Source organism: Pinus tabuliformis, chromosome 9 (assembly GCF_031772625.1).
Source record: "Pinus tabuliformis cultivar Carrire ecotype Pingquan chromosome 9, CPIR1, whole genome shotgun sequence".
NCBI classification, from domain to species: Eukaryota; Viridiplantae; Streptophyta; class Pinopsida; order Pinales; family Pinaceae; genus Pinus; species Pinus tabuliformis.
Genome location: NC_142307.1, coordinates 841129176 through 841151519, shown reverse-complemented (window position 1 = coordinate 841151519; position 22344 = coordinate 841129176). Strand labels below are relative to the sequence as shown.

General features: G+C 39.1%; 1 pseudogene; it reads right to left on the bottom strand.

The window, feature by feature from the left end:
* The window catches only part of LOC149151409 (putative pre-mRNA-splicing factor ATP-dependent RNA helicase DEAH5 pseudogene), a 58484-nt pseudogene extending 36506 nt beyond the window's left edge, over positions 1 to 21978 (bottom strand).
* Positions 21979 to 22344: the final 366 nt, after the last annotated feature.

Here is a 22344-nt window from a genome sequence, read left to right as displayed (position 1 = left end):
AAATACCAGTTGTAGAAGATGCAGATGGAATATTATCTATATCAAAAATATATGTACCTACCATTGAGCGGAAAATCAAAGAAGCCAAAGAGTATGACAGACATAGAACGGGAGATTCTCGATAGAAAGGTACTAGGAACAATATGGTTATGTCTAGCAACATTGGTGGCATTAAAAATTTCAAAGGAAACGATAACAGAAGATTTAATGAAAACATTGTCAAAACTACATGAAAAACCCTCCCTCAAATAAGGTATTTCATATGAATCATCTATTTAATATGAAGATGTCAAAAGGTGGATCTGTTGCTAATCATTTAAATGAATTTAACACAGTTACCAGTTAGTTAAGTTCTGTAGGGGTAAATTTTGATGATGAAGTTAGGGCTTTGTTTTTTTGAGCTCATTGCTAGAAAGTTGAAATGGTTTAGTTATGGCTATCAGTAACTCTATCTCTAGGTCTAGTACTTTAAATTTTGATGATGTTTCTGGTGACATCCTTAGTGAGGAAATACAACGGAAAAGCTCAAGTGAGACATCAGGTAATGCTTTGACTGCAAAGACTAGGGGAAGAAAAATGGAAAGAGGAAGGAGCCCAGGAAATCGCAGTAAGTCAAGAACAGACATATCCAAATCCATATCAGGGATAGTGTGATGGAAATACGGGAAGAAAGGACACTTGAAGAAAGACTCCAAATCTTAGAAAGGAAAAGAAGGAGATGGACAACAAGAGAACGATCATGAAGCAAATGTGACAGGTGATGTGTTGCAAGATGCTTTGATTCTTTCATTAGGTAATATTATTTATGCATGTGTGTTAGATTCAGGGGTCTCATTCAATGGCACATGTGATATGAAACATTTTCATGCATATGTTCAAGGAGATTTTGGACATGTTCATTTGGGTGATGATAAACACTATAAATTTTTTGAAATTGGTAAGGTTTTTATAAACAAACATAATGGAAACCAATGACTATTGAAGGAGGTAAGCCATGTTCCAGATCCGAAGAAAAATATAATTTCAATAGGGTAATTGGGTGTAACTACATTCACAGACAAAACCTAGAAGGTCACTCAAGGATCCCTAGTAATAGAAAAAGGAGAAAATGTTGGTACATTGTATTTATGCAATGGTATTTCTAATTTTGTTAATGCTTTAACCTCCAAAGTATAAAATACAACATTGTGGCATCATAGGCTCCGGCACATGAGTGAGAAAGGGATCTAGATTACTCACTCAAGATATTTTTTCCAGGTTTGAAGCATGTTGATTTGGATTTTTGTGGGATTGTGTTTACGGAAAATAGAAGAGAGTTATGTTTATTAGAGTTGGGAAAGAAAAGAAGAGAGAAAAATTAGAACTTGTGCATACAAATGTATGGGGACCAACTCAGGTATCATCTCTTGGTGGCTCTCGCTATTATGATACTCTTATTAATGATGCAATTAGAAAAACTTGGATTTATTATATTCAGAATAAATATGATGTATTTGATAATTTCAAGAAATGGAAAGCTATGGTTGAGAATGAGACAGGAAAGAAGTTGAAGTGTCTTAGATATGAAAATGGAGGTGAATACTACAAAAAAGAGTTTTATAACTTTTTTTTAGAACATGGAATTCATAGAGAGAAGACAGTTCCAAGAACACCACGAGAAAATGGTCTGTCAGAAAGGATGAACAAGACAATCATAGAGAATGGAAGGTGCATGAGATTGCATACAAGATTTCCCTTACGATTTTGGGAAAATGTTGTAGATATTGATGTTTATCTAATAAATAGAGGGCCTTCAAGTTCCTTGGATGGTGGTATTCTAGAGGATGCATGGATTGGTAAAAAGGTAAACTACTCATTTTTAAAGACTTTCGGTTGTGAAGCCTTTGTCCACATTAATAAAGAAAATAGAACAAAGCTTGAGGAAAAATCAAAGAAATGTAACCTTCTTGGATATGGTGCTAATGATTTCAGTTATCACTTATATGATTATGAAAATCACAAAATCATTAGGAGCACAGATGTCATATTCAATGAAAAGGTCTTGTATAAGGATCAGAGGTAGGAAAAGGAAAACAGAGGATATGGAGTGCTTGATGAGATCACAAAAAAAGTAAAAGTGCCTAAAAATTATAATGATTAGCAGCCACAACAACAACAACATACACCTCAAACACCTGAAAGTGGTGTTATAAGATCTACCAAGATAAGTAGAACCCCTAAATGATACTCTCCTTCATTATATTATGTATTTTTGATTGATTCTGGTGAACTGAAAAGATATGAAGAAGAAATGCAGATATAAACCAGGAAGAAGTGGGAATAAGCCATGGAAGAAGAGATGGAATCCTTGATGCATAATTAGACATCGGACTTAGTCAAGTTGCCCGCAAGTAAAACAACATTATAAAATAAATGGGTTTACAGGTTGAAGGAAGAAGATGGAAGAAAACATAGGTATAAGGCTAGACTTGTGGTGAAAGGGTTTGCACAAAAGAAAGGTATATACTTTGATAAAAAAAAATCTCCTGTTGTTAAAATGACTTTAATTAGAACTATTTTAAGTCTAGTGATAGCAAAAGATTGGCATCTTGAGAAATTATATGTAAAGACAAACTTTCTCCATGGGGATTTGGAGCAAGAAATATATATGCATCAACCACAAGGATATAAGGTCAAAGGAAAGGAGAAATTAGTGTGCCAATTGAAGAAGAGCTTGTATGGCTTAAAATAGGCTCCAAGGAAGTGGTATCCAAAATTAGACAGGTTTATGTCTAGACAAGGTTATAATAGATGTCACTATGACCATTGTATTTATCTTATAAAAAAATCATGGCATCTATATTATATTGTTATTGTATGTAGATGAAATGCTTGTTGCAAGGTATAACATGCAGGAAATAAATGTGCTCAAAATAAAATCGAAAAAATTCATTTGTAATGAAGGATTTGGGTGCTACAAAACAAATCCTTGGTACGAGAATAATTAAAGATAGGGAAATTCACAAATTAACATTGTCTTAGAGTGAGTACATAGAAAAGGTGATGGAAAGAATTAATATGCATAATGAAAAACTAGTTAGTACACCTTTGGTTAACCATTTCAAACTAAGTAAGGAGATGTGTCCTAAGACCCAAGAAGAGATGGATTATATGTGTAAAGTTCCATATGCATAAACAGTTGGAAGAGTAATGTATGCAGTGGTATGTACAAGGCCTGATATTGCACGTGTTGTGGGAGTTATAATCAGGTATATGAACAATCCAAGAAAATAGTATTGGATGGAAATGAAGTGGATTCTCAGGTATTTGAGAGGTACTACAAATCAAGAATTATGCTTTGGTGGTTCAAACATTTCTATACAGGGATATGTTGATGCAGATATGGCAAGTGATAGACATAACAAAATGAGCACCATGAGTTATGTGTTTATTGTAGGAGGAACAACTATCAATTGGGTTTCAAAGTTCCAAAACATTGTTGTAATTTCAATAATGAAAGAAGAGTATGTTGCTGCTATAGAGGCTAGTAAAGAAACGATTTGGTTACAAAGGTTTATGAATGATTTAGACAAGAAGTAGGATATGGGTAGGTTATACTGTGACATCCAGAGTTCCATTCATCTTGCAAAGAAATAAACATTTCATTCCAATACTAAACATATACATCTCAAGTAACATTTCATACGTTCAGCGTTGGAAGATGGACAGTTGAAGCTGGAAAAGATACACACTAGCCAGAATCCTGCAAATATGTTAACAAAAGTTGTAACCAGGGAGAAACTGAGATCTCTCTCAGTTTCAATTAGTCTTAAATTATGATGATGAAGATGAGAAAAATATAGATCCAAAGTGGAAGCATTATCCAACAAGTGAAGCAACCGTGGAGTTGCTATAATTAGTCTCCAAGTGGGAGATTGTTGGGTATGGAGCCTGATTATCTTCTTGATTGTTCGGAGGTTTTTGTTTTAGTTGTGTTGGATCCTTATTCATAGTGAGGTGGAAAATCTGACCATTTAATTTCCATCAGGGGGGTCTTGGGGGGTGGGGGGGAGGGGGGTGTCGACGATGAATTTTAAGAGCCCCTCGCCCTCTCCCCCCCTGGTAGGGGTTTGGGGACAATGCCCCCAAAGCTAAAAAATAGATGACAATTTACGTTGTAAAATATTTTAATTTCATATTCAATCTGGGTCGTTCATTATGCATATGATATGACGGTAGAAGTTATGTTAATTTAGGGTTTTTTTTTCCCTAAAAGGCAACCCTTGGTTTATGTGAGGGAATTGTATTGTAGTTGTGTACGGTTATTCTGAGCGAGAGAGGGAAGAGGTTGTGTGAGAGAAAAGAGGAAATTACAGTAGATTTTTTTAGGTTGTATCTCTTCATTTTGTTGGATAATATAAAAGGAAGTGTTGGTTGTTTCTCTATGGACGTAGTCAAAATTGGGTGAACCACATATATTTGTGTCTCTCTTGTTTTATGTGTTTGTGTATTTGTGTTTCCACAATATTTTGTGTATTTCATTGCTGCATTAATTATTTTTTAACAACATGAATCTATTGCAATAGTGATGGGTATTTGTCGTTTGCGTAGATTTTTAGAGGGGTTGTATCTTTTTTGTTGCTATTGTAATGTTTGGGCCAATCACATAATAATTTATTGTAAACAATTTTATCGTTAATAATAATTACTCCACACTAAGAATTACTTTATAAGTGCATGCAATAATTTACTTCATAGTAATATTGCTCCAAATTAATTGTTACTCCACACTCGAAATTGTTACAAATCACTCCAAATATCACATAATAATATCCCATAAAAAAATTATCCTTTAATAACTTGGAAACAATATTGCTTGAAAATAATTATTACTCCACACCTGGAACCATTACACATCACTCCAAATAAGTTTAATGCCTAAACCTTGAACGTAAAAAAAAAATAATGTAATAACCATTATCCAACCTTATTTTATAATAATTTTGTATTCTAATACTTTAGGTTTATGGCATCTTATCATGGAATGATTGCAGATGGCTCAATGCAATGGTAGCTACAAATGGTATGTAGAAATTTTGAATAATAAACACATATTCAATGGAGATTATCCTGATCATGTACTATTGTGGAATACATACACAATGCATAAGCTCCTCTATGTTGATCATCAATTTAACAACATCAATAACAATAAAACATCAATAGCATGCACACATTAACACAGTATGTATCCCTGGGAAAGCTTACAGCTGAAAACCCCACACTATCTGTATATTAATGATTGAGAACATGTAACATTACATAGTCAATACTCATCACAAGTATCCAGCACTATCTCCACTTGTTACACACAAACCAGCTCAGACTCAAACAAGTCACAAGTTCAAATATTCTCCACTGCTTTGCCTGCCTCTATTGCATAAACCTACTGAGAATCACTCACATTGGAAATCGTGTGAGCACAGGCTATTCTACTAGGCAAATCAATGCAATACTCATTGGCATAGTCAATACATTGCTTGTGCAAATCCTCATGCACAACTATAGTCACAACTGATAGCAATCTCATCCTCTAACACCTGTCCCTGCTGAACTGTACAAGCACTGACATGCAATTGAGTTAACTAATGTATTCTTTAGTTGCTTTATGAGTTAATAATTAGTTTAACAACTCATCATTAGTCTATTTACAGTTAGACTAGTTACAACTAGTTTAACCAAGTCAAACTGAACACAACTCCATCAACTCCACAATCAACTCCACCAAACTCAACTGCTTGAGTTCTAACTGAAGTCCTGCATGCAACAACTCAACTGACCCACAAAGAAAGCGTATTTCCTTCTAACAGCTGCATGTTCAATATCTGTAGCTCAAACTGAAGTGCTCCAAGAGAATAAGATAAAGTTTATAGTCTAAATATTATTATGAGACAATAATACATGACTTTTCTATTTTTGACTATCAGTCTAAAAATTGACTCTGATCACTCCTGCTGTGATCAAAAATAGAAGTCCATCTATTTTTTCCCAATATGACCAATCATCCATAAACAACATTCTGCAGCTCATAGACATGATCCATATGTCTAAAAATAGAAATAGTCTAAAAATAGACTTTGCGCCATAATTTTCCTGCGGGCCCACTTAGTGAAGGTGACTCCTTTCCACTAAGCTCCAACATCTTGTTGCAATCTCAACACTCCCTCTCGACAAGATATGGATTATCAGCAACCCCTATCCTGCCTTGGTGGTATTCGAATTTTCTCCTGGTGAGTGCCTTCGTCAAGATATCAACATCCTGATCCTCCATACGAATGTATGAAAGTAACATTATTCTCCGCTGCACACAATCTCTGATATGATGGTACCTGATGTCAATATGCTTAGATCTATCATGAAATACAGGATTAGCCAAGAGTTTAATGCAACTCTGATTATCACAGTAGGATCCAAATGAGAACCGAACAAACCGACGAGGATCTTCCTCATCCATATAGCCCCGCATGCAGCCAAACTTGTTGCCATATACTCGACCTCTGCTGAACTGAGTGCCATGGATCTCTGCTTCCTGCTGTACCAAGAAACTATTGTCGACCCGATACTGAAGACCCCTCCTGATGTGCTCTTTCTTTCCGTTGGGCTCCCTACCCAATCTGCATCCGTGAAGCCACATAGCTTCACCTCATCCTCCTGTCTATACCACAATCCATATCCCGATGTGCCTCTCAAATAACGCAATACATGCTTGCCCACCTTCCAGAAGAGCTTGGTAGGCTTAACCATAGCTTGTGAAAGTTGGTTAACTGCATAGCATATATCAGGTCGTGTATTGACCAGATACATAAGCAACCCCACCAACTGTCGATAAACAGTGGCATCCATTTCTTCTGCCGAAGTGGCATCCTCCTTCCTCCAACCTCCAGGAAGAGGAGTATCAACAGGCTTGCAGCCATGCATGTTGAACTTCTCCAGTATCTCCCAAGCATACTTACCCTTAGAAAAAAACAGTCCACCACTGCGCTGCCAAATTTCCAATCCTAGGAAATAATGAAGGAGGCCCAAGTACTTCATCTCAAACTCCTTATCAAGATCATCCTTGCATGAAAGTATCAACAACTCATCACCCGTTAGAATAAAATCATCTACATACAGTACAATGATAAGCAACTTACCCTCCACCACAATCCGGTATAGGTTAGGATCTGCCTCGCTCTTAGAGAATCCAAGTCCGATGAAATAGCTCTATCAGTGTGTACCAAGCACGTGATGCTTGTTTCAACCCATACAACGCTCTCTTGAGCCTACACACATGCGACTCGCTGCTGAAGATCTCAAAACCTTCGGGCTGCTCAATGTACACCTCTTCCTCAATGACTCTATAGAGGAACGCAGTCTTCACATCCATCTGATGAATGTGCCATCCCATCTGCACTGAGAGAGCAAGAATCGTCCGTATGGAAGAATACCTTGCGACAGGTGCAAAGGTCTCCTCATAATCAATCCCCTCTATCTATGAAAAGCCTCGGGAAACAAATCTTACCTTGTACTTCTCCACACTCCCGTCAGCTTCCTGCTTCACTTTGTAGATCCATCTCGAACCCACCACTGATTTCCCTTCCGGTCTAGGAACAATCTCCCATGCATTGTTTCTGACAATAGAATCATACTCTTCCACCATGGCGCCTACCCATGCGCGATCCTCCACAGCTTCCTCGAAAAAGGATGGCTCAGTCACAACACACTTGCTCATAAGAGCCATGTATCCAGTGTACCAATCAGGTGACTGTCTCTGCCTGTGTTGGGTTGTAGGTGGTCCTACAACTTTCTCTACATCTTGAGCCAGTCACTCAGCTTCTGTCAAGTGCTTTCAACCTCTAATGGTTGGCACTGCATGAGTGGTCTCTTCCACTCCATGAACCTTGTCCTGTGGTTGATCCATGTCCTGAAGCTCACCTTTAGGAACTAATAGCTCCTCGTCTGCATGCAACTATATCTCCCTCTCAAGTGAACACTTCATGGCTTTCTCCTCCTGAAATTTTATATCCCGTCGCACAACAGTTTTACCACTGTCTGGAAAATACACACGATAGTTGTGGGGCGTATCAGTGTACCCCACAAATATCCCAACCTCTGCGGTCGACTTCAACTTCTTCCTGGCATCCTTCATCACATGCATGTAAATGTTAGCATCAAAAATCCTCAAATGAGAAAGATCAGGCTTCTTACCAGAATAAGCCTCCTGGGGTGTACTCATGCCAAGTATCCTGTGAGGACAACAGTTCTGCACATAAACTATTGTATTGCATGTTTCCGACCACAAGTGAAGGGGTAGGCCTTGATCATGCAACATCGCCTGTGCAACACCCATGATTGTTCTATTCTTCTGCTCAGCAACGACGTTCTGCTTTGGGTTATGGGGAGCTATGAGCTCTCTTCGAATCCCTTCTGCGTTGCAGAAATCCTTGAACTCGTTAGAGATGTATTCACCACCATTATCGCTCCTAAGAGCCTTCACCTTCTTCCCTGACTCCTTCTCGACCAGTGCTTTGAATTCACAGAACTTTGAATATGTCTCGCTCTTCTTCTGCATGAAGAAGATCCAGCACTTATGAGAGAAATCATCAACAAAAATCACATAATACCTGTGTTTTGCTATCGAAGCAACTGAGAAAGTTCCACACACATCTGTGTGAATTCTCTCAAGGATCGTCATGGTGCGAATATCCTTCTCGTGAAAGGTGGCTTTCACAAACTTTCCCAAAGTACACCCCTTGCACTAATATGACTGCGCAAGAGTGCCTTTAGGAAGCCCTGTAGTGATCTGCTGCAGTATCTTCAAGGCTCCATGGTGAAGGTGACCTAATCTCCTGCGCCACAACTCGCCATCATCCCGGCTCACCAATCCTTCTGCCTTGCATGCCATTGCTGCACATCCATCTACATGCAACTGATAAAGGTTCCTCACTTGAACCCCTATCTTCCGGGTTTCTCTAGTTGTCTTGCTGCGCAGGAAAGCCTTTCCCTCACTGAAAACAACATCATATCCATTTTCTTCTAACATTGCCACAGAGATAAGATTCTTCTTCAATCCTGGAACATGCATGACTTCCTTCAATACCAAGGGTTTACCAGACTCCCTCTCAAAGGAAATGGTACCGATACCGGTCACACTGTATCTACCATCATCGCCCATCTCGATGTGCACTCCAAGATCTTTGTCCTCCAGATTAGAAAACAAATCTCGATCTCCCGTCATGTGAAAAGATGCACCACTATCTAAGAACCACACCGATCCCATAAGACTTGAAACCAAGCATGTGATCAATGAAAAATCAAGCTCAAACTATGAGGCTAGAGCCTCTCCTGCTGCAGGTCCAGCAGCTTGCTTGTTCTTCTTCTTCTGCGGACAATTAGTGGCATAGTGTCCGTGCTGGTAACAGTGAAAACACTTCACCTTGGACATGTACTGCTTCTTGCCTTTCGCACCAGAATGAGAAGCTTTCTTTCTCTTCCCCTTCTTTGCTTTGGCAGCCAAAGCGCAATTTTCTTCATCAGCTCCCTTTGATGAAGATCTGTCCCTGGTACTCCGCCTGATCTCCTCCTGCACAAGGTCTGACCATAGTCTTTCCCATCCTGGCAATTTCTCCCTACCATTGATAGAGTCCTGATAGGAATGCCAACTCTTAAAAAGACCAAGGAGATCCAAGCTCACAAAGTCCTCATCATCGACAGTAACCCCCACACTTCCCAGCTCATCTCAACACTGAGTGAACTTCGTGAGATACTTGGGCATACTATCACCCTTCTCGCATTTGATGTTTCTAAGTTTATCTTTGAGCGCCAGCTTCCTCTGATCGCTCTTGCTTTGGAATAGATCTATTAAAACCTTCCACATCAAGTATGGAGAAGTCTTTCCATGCAGGCCGGACACAATGTGATCCTTCACGCCCTCCAATAGAATCCTTCGACATTTTTCGGTCTTCTTTTGCCAAGCATCAGCTTGAGTAGCATCAGTAGGCTTTTGGACATCCGTCTCTATGAACTCCTTCAGCCCGTTATCATCCAATACTGCCTCCATCCTGTCCTTCCATGCAATATAGTTTGAGCTGCCCTCAAGAGCATACTCTAATCGCAATCCATTGAAAGACATTGCCTTGTTGACACCAAGAAAACACTGCTGCAAATTAGAATTCCACCAGCTCCAAACTCAACCGCCTCAGATCTAAGATTTGTGAGAACAAAATATTTCTTGTACAGAGATTGAATGTATGGGCTTTTACCGGGTATCTCTCCTTCCCAAGGAAGGATGAATCCAGAGGCTACCTGGCCCGATTACAGACTATGCCTGAAGAAATAAGATGTAAACACTTCCTGAATAGTAGATCTGATGATCAACAGCTCTGATACCATGTAGAAATTTTGAATAATAAACACATATTCAATGGAGATTATCCTGATCATGTAATATTGTGAAATACATAAGCTCCTCTACATTGATCATCAATTTAGCAGAATTAATAACAATAAAACATTAATAGCATGCACACATTAACACAGTATGTATCCCGGGGAAAGCTTACAGCTGAAAACCCCACACTATATATATATTAATGATTTAGAACATGTAACATTACATAGTCAATACTCATCACAAGTATCCAGCACTATCTCCACCTGTTACACACAAACCAGCTCAGACTCAAACAAGTCACAAGTTCAAATCTTCTCCACTGCTTTGCCTACCTCTATTGCATAAACCTGCTGAGAATCACTCACATTGGAAATCATGTGAGCACAGGATATTCTACTGGGAAAATCAATGCAATACTCATTGGCATACTCAATACATTGCTTGTGCAAATCCTCATGCACAACTATAGTCACAACTGATAGCAATCTCATCCTATAACACCTGTCCCTGTTGAACTGTACATGCACTGACATGCAACTGAGTTAACTGATGTATTCTTTAGTTTCTTTATGAGTTAATAATTATTTTAACAACTCATCATTAGTCTATTTATAGTTAGACTAATTACAACTAGTTTAACCAAGTCAAACTGAACACAACTCCATCAACTCCACAATCAACTCCACCAAACTCAACTGCTTGAGTTCTAACTGAAGTCTTGCATGCAACAACTCAACTGACCCACAAAGAAAGAATATTTCCTTTTGACGGCTGCATGTGCCACATCTGTAGCTCAAAATTAAGTGCTCCAAGAGAATAAGATAAAGTTTATAGTCTAAATATTATTATGAGACAATAATATTTGACTTTTCTATTTTTTACTAGCAGTCTAAAAATAGACTCTGATCACTCCTGCTGTGATAAAATATAGAAGTCCATCTATTTTTTCCCAACATGACAAATCATCCATAAACAACATTCTGCAGCTCATAGACATGATCCATATGTCTAAAAATAGACTTTGCACCATAATTTGCCTGCGGGCCCACTTAGTGAAGGCGACTCCTTTCCACTAAGCTCCATCATCTTGTTGCAATCTCAACATGGTATTTTGTTGCGTTATATTCCAAACTAACCAAGGATTTATGGATATGTTGTCAGTGACTTAATCAAATATCATAATTAGGTATTGTAGACACTCATTGAACACAAAAATGCAAATGGTTTTCTTCAAAATGGAAAAAATGCTTTCAATTGATATTAATGAATGTGCATAATCCGGAGATTAAAGCTTCTCATTGCCACCTTTGAGTATATTTGGAAATTTAATACCAGTATCATTCTCTATGGACAACCTCAATATCTATCATTACAATGAAGCAAAGGTTGTGTAACACCCTCCTGCCACATCTACCCAAGGAACTAGCCAGTCGGGGTAAACATGTGATGAGAGGCCACTATGATATGATTCAACCACCTAATTCACATTAAGGAAGTGGAACTGATGGAAACACACCATATAGACATCCAACATCATAAAAAGAACCCTAAGAAGACAATTCAACCACTCAGACAGCTTGTCCCTGGGTCCCACTATTGTTTTAGGTCTCTTAGGCCATAGTCTCTCTCATGCTATGGGCAAGGGAGTGACTAACAACCTAAATTCACTCTCACGGGCCTATCTACCAATGAATGTGGACCAAAATTGCTAGTGTTATGCCAGCAACCCCGGGTTTTAAGCCCCTTTTCAAGCTCATATCCTAGGCCACTGCCCGATTCATCTCTTCAAATCAGTAAGATAACATGGAAATGATAGTACTAAAGAAAATTCTTGTTCAAGACCTTGACTGGAATCCTATTAGCCATGACAGGCATTTCGTCAAACATATTGCAAATGTGTAATCTACACGTGTAATTCACAATTTTTAGCATAGGGTTCTCATACTTAGTTCAGAATTTCTAAGAACCATTGATGCCTCAACACATCAATTACCATTCCATCCATTAGGTCATAGATACATTGACCATTCAATTATAAGTAAAAACATGATGAGAGCCACACATTCTTGCTGTCATAAAACACATATACAACCAGCATAATAGAACCAAAAAATACCCATGAAGGTACAACCATATGGACCACATATAATTCATCAAAATACTCATATAAAAACAAGGACAAATAACCTTTCATTAATTATGAAAAATCCAAACCTGGGATGGGACTTCCACACTCCACTTGACCGTAGAATGGTTGAGCCAAATCTCTCTTCAACCATTCACCCCCATGCCATATTCCAAGCATGAATGTGGGATCTCATAAAACACAACAATAAAAACTCATCCAGGGCTTCCAGAGGCCATCCAGCTCAACCCATCGAACAGTGATTCCACAAAACCATCATCAGATCAATCTCTATCCCAACAATCCAAGGCTCTAGACTAGTAACTCAACCCACGGCTTTTACTAGGCTCCAAATAATTTCTCCCAGCAAGACTCTAGGACTAGTAAATCAACCCACCAACAACCCTAGAGCATTTTTCCAACCAAGGCTCTAGGACTAGTAACTCAACCCAAGCTAATATAGGGCTCCAAAGCATTTGTCCAACCAAGGCTCCAGGACTAGTAGCTCAACCCAAGGTAAGGAACATGAGGAAAAACCAAACAAAAACAATGAAAGTAACCCACTATCACCATGGCTATCCAGGAAATGGCAAGCCTATGCAATACGTTGCCGATCCAAGCAATCCTCCATGTTAGTGACAGATCACAACAAAAAAGGTAATGCATATGTCATGCATGCCAAAACTAGTGATGAAATCAACATGCAACTCGGGTACCTGCAAGAAAATATGATGTAGTTGTTGATGTTGATGCCTTCTTGCACTTTCCTACTTTTCCTTTTCCTTCCTTCTCCAATAATCCAAGTATGCCACACCCTCTAAGAGTGCTCCAAGAAAACTCTAAGTATCCAAGAGTATGGGAGAGAGAGAGAGAATAATGACAGAGAGTTCCAACACTGAACCGACAAAAGGTTATCAACTGATCCTCATAAACCTTTTTATGAATGAGGCCTCTATTTTCTTTATTTTCCATTATTTTCCTTCATTTTCCTCCTCACATGAAACCTATGACCTTTCACCTCCTTTTTCTCATAATTTCCATTATTTTCATAAATAAATATGCGAAAAATTCCATTCCTTTCCAAAGCCTTATCCATTACCTTTGCCAATTTCCTTAGCCATAAGAAATCAAATGGATGCCCCCTAGGATGTCTTGCCCAAAATTCAACTTGGAATAAGTGTCCCATTCATCCATGCTTATTGTTTTTAACTTTTATTACATGGAATTTTCACCAAGGCTATTACAGAACCCTCCCCCTTGGGGGACACTGTCCTCAGTGTTCAATCACACATATACCTCAACAACCCGCTCAAAGAAGACATACTTCTCCTAGAGATTTATAATATAGCTCGATGTAGTATTTATAATGAAATACTTGCTCAAGATAAAACATCATGAGACAACATACCGCATAGTGGATCTTTATAGCACAACTCATTACGGTATCTACAATGATCATACTACTTAGTGCCAATCCAGATGACATCATAACATCATGATAACATAACCAAATGATAGCATAGAAACATGGTAGCATAATCATAATAACGTGACATCCATACTACACAGTGAAGCTTTATAACACAACTCGTTACGATGTTTACATCTAGTCACACATGTACATATAGTAACATCATAAAAATTATATGTTTACGAGAACATGTGCCAAATCATATATCAAAACATATATTAAAGCATACATTAAAAACCATGTCTAAGCATATATCTAAACATCATATAGCATATACTAAACCATCATAAAGCATATACCAACCACCATAAATCATATATCAAACCACCATAAAGAAAATACCGAACCATCATGAGAAAATACTAAACCAACATAAGCAAATACTAAACCACCATAAGGCATATACCACACCACCATATCAATCTTCTTTGCCTCAACCAGCAAACAAGGAAGGATACATAGCTCGCATATGACCCAACATCTCCCATGCAGCTTCATCAGGCCCAAAGTGCTTCCACTGCACTTTAACTTGCTCTATTAGATGGTTCTGAAGCATGAACAATATACACTGAGGCTTCGGCTGAAGTTCTCCATCTAGTTCCACCTACAATACAGACCAATCAATTACATGATCAACATCTTTAATATACTTCTTAAGAAATGAGACATGTAAAACATCATGGAATTTCACTATTGGAGGCAATGTAATTCGATAGGCTACTGGCCCAATCCTCTCAATAATGTTGAAGGGTCCACAAAACCATGGTGCCAACTTAGCACATGATCCAATCCACAAGGAGCTCTTCTTTAGTTTGATACACATGTAAACCAGTTCCCCAACCTGGAACTCCTTGAACAACATGTTTCTATTTTCATAAATCTTCTGCCTATCCTATGCTTCCTTTATATTCTTCTTGATTACCTGGATTTCTTGTTTCATGTCTACCAACATATCTGGTCCAATCAATACTCTGCTAACCGGATCACACCAGCTAATAGGAGTGTTACAAATCTACCCATATAGTGCCTCAAAATGACTCATCCTCAATTATTCCTGATAACCATTGTTGTATGCGAACTTTACCAAGGGGAGATAATCTTCCCACTTCCGCTACTAATGCATCACATACATCCTCAACATGTCCTCTAATATCTTGTTGAACCTATTTGTCTTTCAATCTGTCTATGGATGATAAGTTGTGCTAAAGGCAAACCCCATGCCCAAATCTAAAAATAACGCCTTCCAGAACTTGGAAGTGAGCTTTGCATCCCTTTCTGACACAATCCTCTTTGGAACACCATGTAGCCTAACCACATCTCTAGTGAATACCTGTGCCACATCACTAGTTGAGAATGTATACTTCAATGGAATGAAGTGTGCAACCTTTTTTAACCTGTCCACAATGACCATTATGGAACCATGTTGCTTCACTACCTTTGGCAACCCTATGATGAATTCCAAGGAAATTACCTCTCATTTCCATTCTGGAATCGCGATCGGTTGTAGCAGTCCACCTGGATGTTTATATTCTTCTCTCACTCACTGACAGACGAAACATCTAGCCAAAAACTCTGCTACATCCCTCATCAAGTTCGGACAATAGTAAGATATCTTCACTGTTGTCAGTGTCTTTTAGTAACCCGGGTGACCTGATATGGTTTTTCATGAAACTCCCTCAAGATCATCTTCTTGAGATCATTGTAATTCGAAATATATATCCTGTCTCAAAACCTGACCAATTCATTTGTTGTAAGACAATAGTTGAAATCCTGTGCACCTGCACCTATACATGTACCTGCACTTGTACCTGTACCACTACATGTAGTTGTACCTGCACCTAAACCTGTACTACCACTTATACCTATACATGTGCCTGTACATGTACTTTGCTGTAACCTGTGCACAATCTCCATATATCTAACATCCTTCTATCCTGCCCATAAGATCATGTCCTATAAATATGTCCCATAAGATCTCATAGTTGCTAAGTGATTTACCTACACCCACCTACTAAGACCATATACCACTTTGTTCTCTTTAACTTTGATGTATATGATTTCAAAGTCAAACTCATTTATTGTGGCCAACCACTGATCCTGCCTACCATTCAGATTCAATGGTCAAATAAATACCGCAAACCACTGTAATCACTCATCAATGTGAACCTTCTACCTAGAAGATAGTGTCTCTACATCTTCAATGCATGCATAATTAATGCCAACTCAAGATCATGTGTCAAATAGTTCTCCTCGTGCTCATTTAGTTTTCATGACTCATTGCATTCTACATGTCCATCCTACATAAGGACTCCACCAAGTCCTCTCTTGCACACATTTGTGCACACAACAAACTCTCTATCCAGATTTGCAATCTTTAATACTGGTGCATTTGTCAAAAATTGCTTGAGTTGCTCAAAACTAGCCTCACACTGCTCTGTCCATTCAAACTTCTAACCTTTTCTTTGCAAATATGTGATAGGATAAGAAATCTATGAGAATTGCTTAATGAACCTATTGTAGTAGCCTACCAAACCCATGAAGGATATTACCTCATCCACATTCTTAGGAGCTACCCACTCCATGATGGCTCTTATCTTTTTTGGATCTACTGCAATGCCCTCCTTGGAGACAACATGCACCAAGTAGTGTACCTCAATTTGAAAGAAACTACACTTGTTGAGCTTAATATACAACTAATTCTCTCTCAACAATTTCAACACTGCTGCTAAATGCTTGGCACGCTCCTTTTCATTTTTAGAATATACCAATATATCATCAATGAACACAATAACAAACTTATCCAAATATGGATGCAATACATTATTCATCAAGCACATGAATGTAGTTGGAGAATTAATTAAGCCAAATGGAATTACAACAAACTCATAATGCCCATACCTGGTCATGAACGTAGTCTTGTAAATGTCTTCTTCCTTGACGCATACCCGATGATATCTGGGTCTCAAGTCAATGTTTGAGAACACTGTTTCTCCCTTCAAATGATCGAACAAGTCATCAATCCTTAGCAATGGATACCTATTCTTGATGGTCACCTTGTTCAACTTTCTGTAGTCAATGCATAATCTGAGAGTACCATCTTTCTTCCTTACAAACAAGACCAGTGCGCCCCATGGTGATACACTTGGCCTAATTTATCCCTTGTCCAACATTTCCTTCAAATGAAATTTTAACTCAACCAACTCAAGTGTGCTCATCCTGTAAGGTGATTTCAATGCTAGAGCTACCCCTTGCACCAACTCAATAGAAAAGTCTACTTCCCTATGAGGTGGAAACTTTGTAATGTCCTTAGGAAATACATCTTGAAACTTCTACAAAACTAGATACTTGTTCAACACATCTACATCCTCATCGTCCTTACCCTTATGACTAGAAATGTGTACTACAAATAGCTTGCACCACTTCCTGTGGCTACGCTTTGCTTGCATAGTTGTCACCATCCTAACTTATGTGGCTTTCTTATTACCTTGTAATACTATTGGTTCTCCATTTTCATAAACACACTCAATAGATTTTTCATAGCAGTCTACCTTGGTTCTATGAAGATAGAACCAATTCATGCCCAACAACATACTGTATGATCCCAATGGTAATACATTTAAATGTGCTGATGTAGGCATACCATTCAAATCAAATACACAATCTATTACCCAATGATGAACTCGCTTCTTTGTACCTATACCCAACTACACTAACCAAGACTCTACATGTAATTCCTTACCAAAACCACACTTATCCGCCAAGTCAGGACTAACATAGCTATAATTATATCCAAGGTCAATCAAAATAGAAATAATTTGATAACAAAGCTTACCGTCCATCTCGATGATAGATGCCTAATGTTCTACATGTTAGTTTTCCACTGCTGCATAGATACGCGAAATACTCTTAGTTTTCCACTGCTGCATAGATACGTGAAATACTCTAATTGAAATCCCCAACAGTTTGTGCCTCCTACACACTATATATCTTAGGTCTACCACTCTGATATTGTGGGAAATCTCTCCTACAATGATCCCTTCCACAAGTCCAGCATCGAACATGTTCCTTACTCTTCTCCTCAAGCCAATGTCCCTGCCCTTTCTCTGATGCATTGAACCACTTAGGTGGTGCAACATTCTCCTTGTTACCTATGTCATGTGGTCTTGCTTGCTTCTTGTCCCATTTCCTTTGTTCTTTGCATTACCTCTCCAATCTGTCTCAGTTTCAGTTCTGCTCTTAGTTATTCATAGCAATTCTTTAGCTTTCAAACGACCTCCTCCAATCATCTAGGCTCATCGAACTCAATCATGTATTTAAATGCAACCGGTAACCCACAAATGAACCTCTGAATCTTGGCATTCTCCTCTGTGAGGTAAGGCACATATCTCAGTAACTCCAAAAACTTACTAGTGTACTCATCATCTGTCATGGAACCCATCTTTAGTTCATAAAAATATTTTTCCATGTCATCAAAGTACCTTTCTGACAAGTACTGCTTCTTAAATAACTGCTCAAAATCACTCCAAGACAAATCTTCCTCATGAATACACCTAACATTCTTCACATATTTCCACCAAATGTCCACTTTACCTTTGAGACTGAAGGTAGCTACTTTAGCTTTCATGTTCTTTGAATAATCTTGAAACTTAAAAAACTTGTTCATACCGAGTAACCAAGCCTCTGCATCATGTGATCTCTTTACCTCTCCATCAAATGTAGGTGGCTTTGCTTTCTTAATCTCATCTAGAAAGTATCCCCTATCACTTCTCTTGTAAGGATGATATTGGTGATGATCAAATTTCCTATTTGAATTAGAACTAGAATCATACATGTGTCTATCCCTTCTCCTCTCCAGGGTGTCCAACAATCTTCCATCTCAGATTGTGTCATCTCAATCTGATTGGTGACTACCATGCCATCTACTGCCATATGCCCCATTATTTTTGTCCTCCTGCTCATGATTGATCTGAAGCGAACCCTGTCGTTGCAAGTATGACAAGATCTGAAGTATGACTACATTTACCTCTGCTAAATTTTCCTATGACTGTATGATTATGTCATTATCTACCTTACAACTCCTTATATCTTCCTTTAATCTTCTTAGTGTCATTTCCAAGTCAGAAGAGTTCACAACACCATACTTCTCTTCGAATTCATAGGGAGAGTCCTTTTAGTCAACCATCTTGCTATACATTTGATGTTTCTTCCTACAAGGTATATCATGTCAGCTAAACCAAATCACAATAAACCAACATACCTTAATATAGCTCAGGGAGGGTACCTTGTCTGCAAGATCAAAAACTTGGCATGATACATGCACAACATAATCAGATCAATATATGAATGTAGTACATAAGCATATAACCATGCATCATCATTCTAGTTAGGGTCTAGTCTTTAATGCACGACCTTAGAAACAATGCACACTACAACCTCATGCATAACAACATCCACTACATCACGGTACACTTGACCACATGTAAACATGAATATACATAAGAAATACATAACTATTTTTGGCTTGTTGGGGCCTGACCTAGGTTTAGAGTTAATTAGCCAAACAAATCCCTATACTATTGACCCTTTCGGCAACAGTCCACAGAGCGCGGAATGAGGTCTCACCTGAAGTAGTATGGGAGGGTGCTAAAACCAGGTTTCTGCACCCTGGAGATGTTTGACTGGTCCTTTGTTTGTCTCTACGCGCAGGTGGCTTCATGCACTTTCACTTTCCTTGTGGCCTGGTACACTGGCTTCACACAGCCGAAACCTGGGGTTGTGCTATGATTTGTTCTATTACCCGAGATCTTATTTATCTTCCAGTATTGTTTAAGCACCTTCGCCTACTTAAGTTTCTTAAGTTATACTTAACAATACAAAACATTCATATAGGTTCGTGTAGTAAATAAATAGTATATTTGTAAACTATATCAATCACGCATTAAACCAGGAAAAGATAGACATAATTATAGCAAAACTTCTCTTTATTGATTCATCCAATGGTTACAGACTCGACCTTCCCTGCGCACTCAGCTACAGGGGTCCACACACTCAGCTGCAGACTACTAGGCATTTGTGCACTCAACTACAGAGCCTTCTCCTACTCTACGACCCATAGACACACTTTACACTTCGACTCAATCACTTAGACTTCCTTATTCCTTAGTTCTCTTTTACACTTATAACCTCTCTCTCCGCGAACCATGGATAGGTCTATCCAGCCGACCTTGCATTACAAAACTAGGGTAGACAACCCTATGACTCTATCATACTTTCGTGCCCTGCACCTGCTATTCGTGTAGCTTTTACAACAAGATTTGGTAAAAACTTGGGCTTTAAGCCCCAACACATGCCTTTGGGGGGATTCCATGCCCAACAGGCCCCCAACACAAACATCGTGACTCACTCTCAAGTCACTCTGTTGGTGCAGAGATCTTTGTATGGAGTCCCTCCAACTATTCTCAAACTATGGCAAGGTCAGCAGCAAACTGAGTTGCTGCTTGCTCGATTTGCTGCATATGTTGTTCCAAAACCTCTGTGTCAGAACTACTTCTTTGCATCTGTGCTGGTATCCCCTAACTTTGTTTAAAGTCCTGTGCCTTTGTCTGGATCCTTGGAGTGCGAAGACTATGCTTCTGTCGGTTAGTCAGATAGCTAGGCCACGTGTGTAGGGCTTTAAGCGGCTGCCATTCACTTTGCCTGGGAAAGGCTCTCCATTTAGCTTGACTAGCTATACCGTGCCTCCATCTGTGACCTCCTTAACAACATTTCCCAACCAATGCATTCTGAACTTTACTAGAAATTTTTCAAACTTATTGTCATAAAATAGCACTAAATCATTTACTTTGAAGGTTCACAACTTAATATGGCAATCGTTCCAGGCCGTCTCACGCTACTTTTGCACCTGTTGATGAAAGCCAGCCAGAAACCGTTCCTCCTCAAGCTCCTCCAACTGTGCAAGTCTTTCTTCTAGGGCTTCACGGTCCATCATACTTGTGACCGCTACTATGTGCAGACTAGGGACAATATACTCCATTGGCATGACAACTTCCATGGCATAAACTAGCTGGGAAGGTGTATGTCTCGTCAGTTTCTTGCATGTTGTCCTATAAGCCCATAATACTACAGGTACATGCAGGTGTCAATCACTCCGTTGTGCGTTGCATACTTTGGGTTAGCGTAGTCTCCAGTATTTTGTTGAATGCTTCTACTGTCCATTGGCTTGTGGGGTAATATGGTGTGCTTTTTTGATGATACACCTGGAACTCCTTTGTTAGCGTGTTGATGGTTTCATTCAAGAAATGTGTACCACAATCACTCATTAAGATTTTCAAACGGCCAAATCAATTCAACATGTGTTCAAACAAAAACTTCATAGTCATGGCAGCGGTGCAGTCTTTGACTGGCTGTGCTTTTTCCCAACAAGCCAAGTACTCTGTCACGGTCATAATGTATCGCGCGGTCATTTTTCCCTGAGGTTTGATAGGTTCTACAAAGTTGATTGCCCATTTTTCGAAGGGTTGCAGCGTCATTTGTGGATTGAAAGGCATATCATCCCTATGCGATGGTTTACCTATCCTCTAAAATATATCATAGGCCTTACAATGTGCTTTCGAATCCGGGTGAAGGGTTGGCCACCACAACCTTGCACAGAGAATCTTTTGTGCAGTCGCTCATCCTGCATAGTGTCCTCCTGCAACACCCCCATGTGCTTTCATGAGGATCTGATTTCATTCAAACTCAGGTACGTACCTTTGTAGTATCTCATCATTACCCATTTTGTACAGGTGCCCCGCGATGACAAAAATTCAGCCACGCGCACCACCAGTTCCTTCTTGGGTCTTGGCGTGCCGGTGACTTCGAGATTTTTGTCACAATCCCGACACCTTCTGGAGCATCCCCCATAGTCAGGGGCTGCACAGCCTCCTCGATGGTCATTTGGGTTATCTCCATAATATCCTTAGCTAATGCCATTGTATATGTCTAGAAATCTCACACTCGCGAACTCAGGGGCTCAATCAATGCTCAACACACAACAATCAGGGCTCTGCTCAATAGCTCAATTTGAAAATGACCAAGTGTTTTTTGTTGGGCAGCCCTTTCTATTTTATAGCACTTTTTGAATTTGAATTTGACCGTTCCCCAAAGCTGGTTCATTAATGCTCCCTTGGTGGTATATTTTCCCAAATCTTGCCCATAAGTCACGTCTTAAATGCCTATTGCCCACTCCATTTGGCCTCAAGTTGAGCATCCCACCAGGAATAGTGACTTCAATGGTCACTTTCTAGCCAACCTGCGTGGTAGTGCTGCCCCCCTCTACAAGTAAATATTCATCTTCCT